This window comes from Aegilops tauschii, chromosome 1 (assembly GCF_002575655.3).
Source record: "Aegilops tauschii subsp. strangulata cultivar AL8/78 chromosome 1, Aet v6.0, whole genome shotgun sequence".
In the NCBI taxonomy this organism is placed as follows: domain Eukaryota; kingdom Viridiplantae; phylum Streptophyta; class Magnoliopsida; order Poales; family Poaceae; genus Aegilops; species Aegilops tauschii.
This window is the reverse complement of record NC_053035.3, coordinates 416,710,026-416,716,025: the sequence shown is the minus strand read 5'-3', so window position 1 is coordinate 416,716,025 and position 6,000 is coordinate 416,710,026. Positions and strand designations below refer to the sequence as shown.

Genomic DNA, 6,000 nt, shown 5'->3' with positions numbered 1-6,000 from the left:
TGTAATGGTGAATTCTGCATAAGAAATTGCACAAACGAGAGTAATTGTTCTCGAAGAAAATAGAAATATATCAATAGAAACTTGACAGGATGGATTTCACCTGATATGTTTGACCGGAAACTATCAGCCGTAGGGTTGCAACAATGATGACAGAGGTGGCGGCTTAAAACGCAGCAGTGGGCGTCTCAAAAGTGATCCTCCGGGTCATGTTTGACTATTTTTTTAAGAGGCATGAGGCCTATCTCTTATCCACCGGGTCAATCTCCTCCTTATTATATATTTTTATTCCAGCCGACTCGCTCCATCCTTGCACACTGGAACCTCACATCGATGTAGTAATGGTTTATCAATGCTAGCAATTTGTGCTAGATGATCATGTGAGTAAAAAGTACTCAATTGATACTCGGCCGTGAAGTCTTTCACGTGAGCAGTGGCAGGAGCAACTTGTTTCTGCCCCTACTGTTGTCTTTTGTCTTCACATGCATGTGTAGCAGACATGGCGACTTAGCGCAGCGACGAAGCGCAGCACGGAAAGGCACAAGGCCACAGAAGAAGTGACGGAGGCGGCTGCCGTAGACGGTGCAAGGCCCTGGCAACCCAAGGAGGACGGCGGCACTTTGAAGTGCGGCAGCTCATGGCACGGCGACTCGCCGCATAAGCAGGTCGAGACCGGGCGGCTCAAGAGACCCCGAGGAAGCAGATCGAGGTGGCAGGCCGGCAACCTGCGAGACTTGGAGGACTGCTCCAGCGGCTCACAACAGGCATGAGCCGTGAGGCCTGTGCGGCCGTTTGAGACGGCGGCAAACCCGGCAAAGCCACGGTGACGGCGACTTAGCGATGGCGCGAGGCCGCAATGGGTTGCGGTGGAAGCGGCCTGCGGCGATTTGGCGAGGTCAGCGGGAGAAATAGCAGCGGAGCAGAGCCCGGCGGCCTGGTAGTAGACCGCAGGTGAGGAAAACTCCGCGGCCACGGTGGAGAGCCCGTCACGCAAGGCGGCGACTTGAGAGGCCGTGGACATGGAGACGGCCGGCGATGTGACGATTCCGACGCGAGCGCCGCGCAGGCGGCGGTTGACGAAGCGGAGCTTGGCAGAAACCGTGTTCATATCTGGGTCGTGGGCTGTTTCCCTCGTATAAGTTTTTTTCTTCATCCAGCACAACCTTGAAATCCGCATAGCACTAGATGCACCTTGTGACTTATTTAATCTCCACGTGAAGAGCTCTTTGGGCATTCCACCATGCTTTGCAATTAGCGGTGCTTTGGGTGGAATCTGGCGTGGGGACGTGGGTCCATGGCTGCCTGACAACCCCCTTTTTTCCTTTGTTTTGTGCAGACACACGGACTCCGGTCTTCTATGGTTGGAGATGTTCTGCGCACACCGTGACAATTAAGTTGCGTCGATGATTTTCCTAGGGACTCTGAGCGCTCTGGCTCGATCTCATCTTGGTATTGTAGCCTTACAAGTCATGCTACGTTTAATATGGAAACAGACGATGCCCGGCTAAAAGTAGGTCTCGGCGGATGAATCACGCGTGGGCTGGTATGAATTTTCTTCTCCTCAGGAGTAGTCGCCACGAATCAGCGACTTGGCTTGTCTCGTCTTTCGGCTGCTGTATAGATCGAATATGCTGCAGCAAAAATTGTCGATGATCTCGATGAAACTTTTAATTTGGCAGAGCACTTTTTTAGCAGCGGCACACCCGACACATGCCAAATTTCTCTTGATCTTCATCTCATATATGTCGTTCCGTCTGCTTGTCATGGAGACGACGTATATCCTTCAAATCCGGTTCTTCTTCATCCGGAAATCATGAACTTCTCGAACCCTAGAAAATATCCCTCCAAGAACTCAACACCACCGTGCGCAAGCCCCACGGTGGGCGCCAACTGTCGTGGAATTGTCACGGAAGATGTCCTTAGTGTCAGGACTTAGTCGCGAGGCCAATGCATCTATGCGGTAGCTTGAGAGGGGTTGGGCGGAATCGAGAGACACAACACAAGACAGGGATTTAGACAGCTTCGGGCCCCGAGAAACATCATCCGGTAATAACCCTACATGCTGTTTGAGGCTAGGTCTCATTATGATCATGAGTGATTCGCCGGCTCAGCCGACTCTTTGTGTCTAGCCCTAAAGATTGTTTCTTGTCCCCCCTTTGGGGTGCCCTGCCCCTCCTTATATAAGTTAGAGGGGCGGGTTACATGTGGAGTCCTAGTAGGACTAGGACAAGTCTATCTTTTCTTACAAGTTGAATACAAGTCCGGGTCTTGGTTCCTCGTAAAGGAAATATTCGTCATCCCTTTGTTCTTAAGCCGACCCATCATAAATGTGAGCCGGCTCTCTGGGCCTTGGGCCTTGTCTTCTACCTGACCCACCATCGGGGCCATCCATGAGTCGTCAGGCTCGTGAGTCGTCAGTCCTCCGGCGGGTCATCGGTGAAGCGCCAAGTCCGGCCGGGTCGTACCGCAGGGTATATCCCCGATAGGTGGTATACCAAGGCCACTTGGAAAGCCTCGGTCCATTCCGAGAACGTTCAACACCCGCTCACGAAAAGAAACAAGAGGGGTGCGCCGGAGGAGGTGGGAGTGCCGGATTGCAAAACGGACAACGGGGAAAATGCTCGGATGCATGAGACGAACACGTATGCAAATGAGATGCACATGATGACATGATATGAGATGCATGACATGAACAAAATGCAAAAACGAAAACGAAAACCCAACCACGGAGGGAATATCATAACACATAGCCGAAAATGGCAAGAGTTGGAGTTACAAATATGGAAAGTTACATCCGGGGTGTTACAACACTCCACCACTACGAGAGGGTCTCGTACCGAGATCTAGGACTGAAAGAACTCCGGATATTCGGAACGGAGGTGGTCCTCACGTTCCCAGGTGGCTTCTTGGTCGGAATGGTGCGACCACTTCACTTTCGGGAATTTGATTGACTTGTTGCGAGTCTTGCGCTCAGTTTCTTCAAGAATAGCAACAGGGTGCTCATGATAAGACATATCTTCTCTGAGATCAATCTCTTCGAAGTTGATGGTGCGCTCAGGCGTCTTGAAGCACTTGCGGAGCTGTGAGGAACACATCGTGCACGTTCGTGAAGTTGGAGGGAAGCTCAAGTTGATAGGCGAGGTCGCCTCTTTTGCCAATGATCTTGAAAGGACCCACGTATCTAGGGGCAAGCTTCCCTTTGATACCGAAGCAACGAGTGCCTTTCATTGGAGAGACGCGAATGTAGACATGGTCTCCGATCTCGAAAGCCACATCACGGTGCTTACTATCATAGTAACTCTTCTGGCGCGATTGCACGGCTTTGAGATTTTCACGGATGACTTTACACATTTCTTCAGCCTCTGTGATTAAGTCATTGCCAAGAAGTTGGCGTTCACCAGTCTCTGACCAATTGAGAGGAGTACGGCACTTTCTGCCATAGAGAATCTCGAATGGGGCCTTGCCCGAACTCGCTTGGAAACTGTTGTTGTAGGAGAACTCGGCATATGGAAGACAATCTTCCCATTTCATGTCAAAGGAAATGACACAAGCCCTGAGCATATCTTCAAGAATTTGATTTACTCGCTCGACTTGGCCACTAGTTTGAGGATGGAAAGCTGTGCTGAAGCGAATGTTGGTACCCATGGCCTTCTGGAAGGAGTCCCAGAACTTAGAAGTGAAGATGCTTCCACGATCTGAAGATATCAATTGTGGAATGCCGTGCAAGGAGACAATCCTGGAGGTGTATAGCTCTGCCAACTGAGCTGTTGTGATAGATTCTTTGATTGGAAGGAAATGAGCCACTTTAGAAAGCTTGTCGATGACAATGAAGATAGCATCATTTCCGCGCTTGGACTTAGGAAATCCAGTCACGAAGTCCATTTCGATATGATCAAACTTCCATTCTGGGATAGCAAGAGGTTGGAGGAGACCAGCTGGTCGTTGATGTTCTGCTTTCACTCTTCGACAGACATCACATTCATTCACGAATTGAGCGATTTCTCGCTTCATTCGAGTCCACCAATACGACTGCTTGAGGTCATGGTACATCTTCGTACTTCCAGGATGAATGGAAAGAAGAGAATTGTGCACCTCGTTCATAATGACTTTCCTTAGATCACCTTTAGGAACCACAATCCGGTCCTCAAAGAATAAAGTGTCTCTGTCATCAATGCGATAGCACTTGTATTTGGAAAGACCCTTGTCGATACCACGTTTCACCTTCTTCACCATGGTATCCAGGAGTTGTGCCTCACGAATTTGATCTTCCAAAGTAGGAGAGACTATGAGGTTGGCAAGAAAGCCTTGAGGAACAACTTGGAGATTCAGCTTGCGGAAAGCTTCACAAAGATCCGGTTGGAATGGCTTGAGAATTAAGCTGTTGCAATAAGCCTTCCTGCTCAAAGCATCTGCAATGACATTGGCCTTGCCTGGAGTATATTCAATACTCGGATTGCACTCTTGAATCATTTCGACCCATCGAGTTTGCCTGAGGTTGAGGTTAGGCTGAGTGAAGATGTACTTGAGACTCTTGTGATCGGTGAAAATGTCCACTTTTCTTCCCAACAAGAGATGTCTCCACGTTATTAATGCATGGACAACTGCCGCCAACTCAAGATCGTGAGTGGGGTAGTTCTTTTCATTGGGCTTCAACTGACGAGAGGTATAGGCCACAACTTTCTTCTCTTGCATTAACACAGCGCCGAGACCTTGGAGAGAAGCATCACAGAAAACTTCAAATGGCTTGGATTCGTCAGGAGGAGTTAAGACAGGAGCTGTGACGAGTTTCTCTTTGAGAGTGTTGAAAGCAATGTCACACTCAGGAGACCAGACATACTTCACATGCTTCTAGAGGAGGTTGGAAAGAGGCTTTGCAATCTTAGAGAAATTCTCAACGAATCTTCGGCAATAGCTTGCAAGACCAAGAAAACTGCGAAGCTGCTTGACATTCTGAGGAGGTTCCCAATTCACAATTGCGGACACCTTCTCGGGATTAACAGCGATGCCCTTGGCAGAGATGACATGACCAAGGTAAAGAACTTCATCGAGCCAAAACTCACATTTTGAAAACTTCGCATAGAATTGATACTCTCTGAGCTTGTCGAGCACCAATCGCAAATGTTTGGCATGATCCTTCTTATTCTTGGAGAAGACCAAGATATCATCGAGATACACCAGGACGAACTCATTGGTATAGGGGTTGAAGATGAAATTCATCATCCGAGAGAATGTTGGAGGAGCATTGACAAGGCCGAAAGACATGACAGTATATTCATAAGAACCAAAGCTTGTTCTGAATGCTGTCTTGGGAATATCTTCTTCACGAATGCGAATCTGATGATAACCCATACGAAGGTCAATCTTCGAGAATACTTTAGCACCTTTGAGTTGCTCGAATAGCTCATTGATGTTGGGAAGTGGATACTTGTTCTTGATTATCTTCTTGTTCAATGGACGGTAGTCGACACAAAGTCGTTCCGTGCCATCCTTCTTCTGGACAAAAAGAACACCACAACCCCATGGAGATGAACTTGGTCTGATCAAACCCAGACGCTCTTGTTCATCGAGCTATTTCTTCAATTCCTTCAGCTCCTTGGGTCCAAGCTTGTAAGCACGCTTGCAAACGGGTTCCGTGCCAGGCTCAAGATCGATAACGAACTCAACTGGTCGGTGAGGAGGCATACCCGGAAGCTCTTCTGGAAAGACATCTTGATACTCACAAACGACTGGAATTTGAGAGATGGCATTAAATTCTCCCTTCTCATTGAGAGAAAATAACCGAATGGTTTCATCACGAGTGGCATAGATGATAACATCCTCAGAAGAGTGTGTCAATTGAATTTCCCTGGCAGCACAATCAAGTTGAGCCTTGTGCTTAGAAAGCCAGTCCATCCCGAGAATTAGATCAATATCCGAGTCACCAAGAACAATTGGAGAAGACAGAAATTTATAGTTTCCCATCTTGATGGAAACATCCGGAACTATCGAGTTGGCTCTCATTGA

General features: G+C 48.4%; 1 pseudogene; it reads left to right on the top strand.

Moving 5' to 3' along the window:
* The first annotated feature begins 853 nt into the window (after window positions 1–853).
* The window catches only part of LOC109767273 (uncharacterized), a 55,205-nt pseudogene continuing 50,058 nt past the window's right edge, over window positions 854–6,000 (top strand).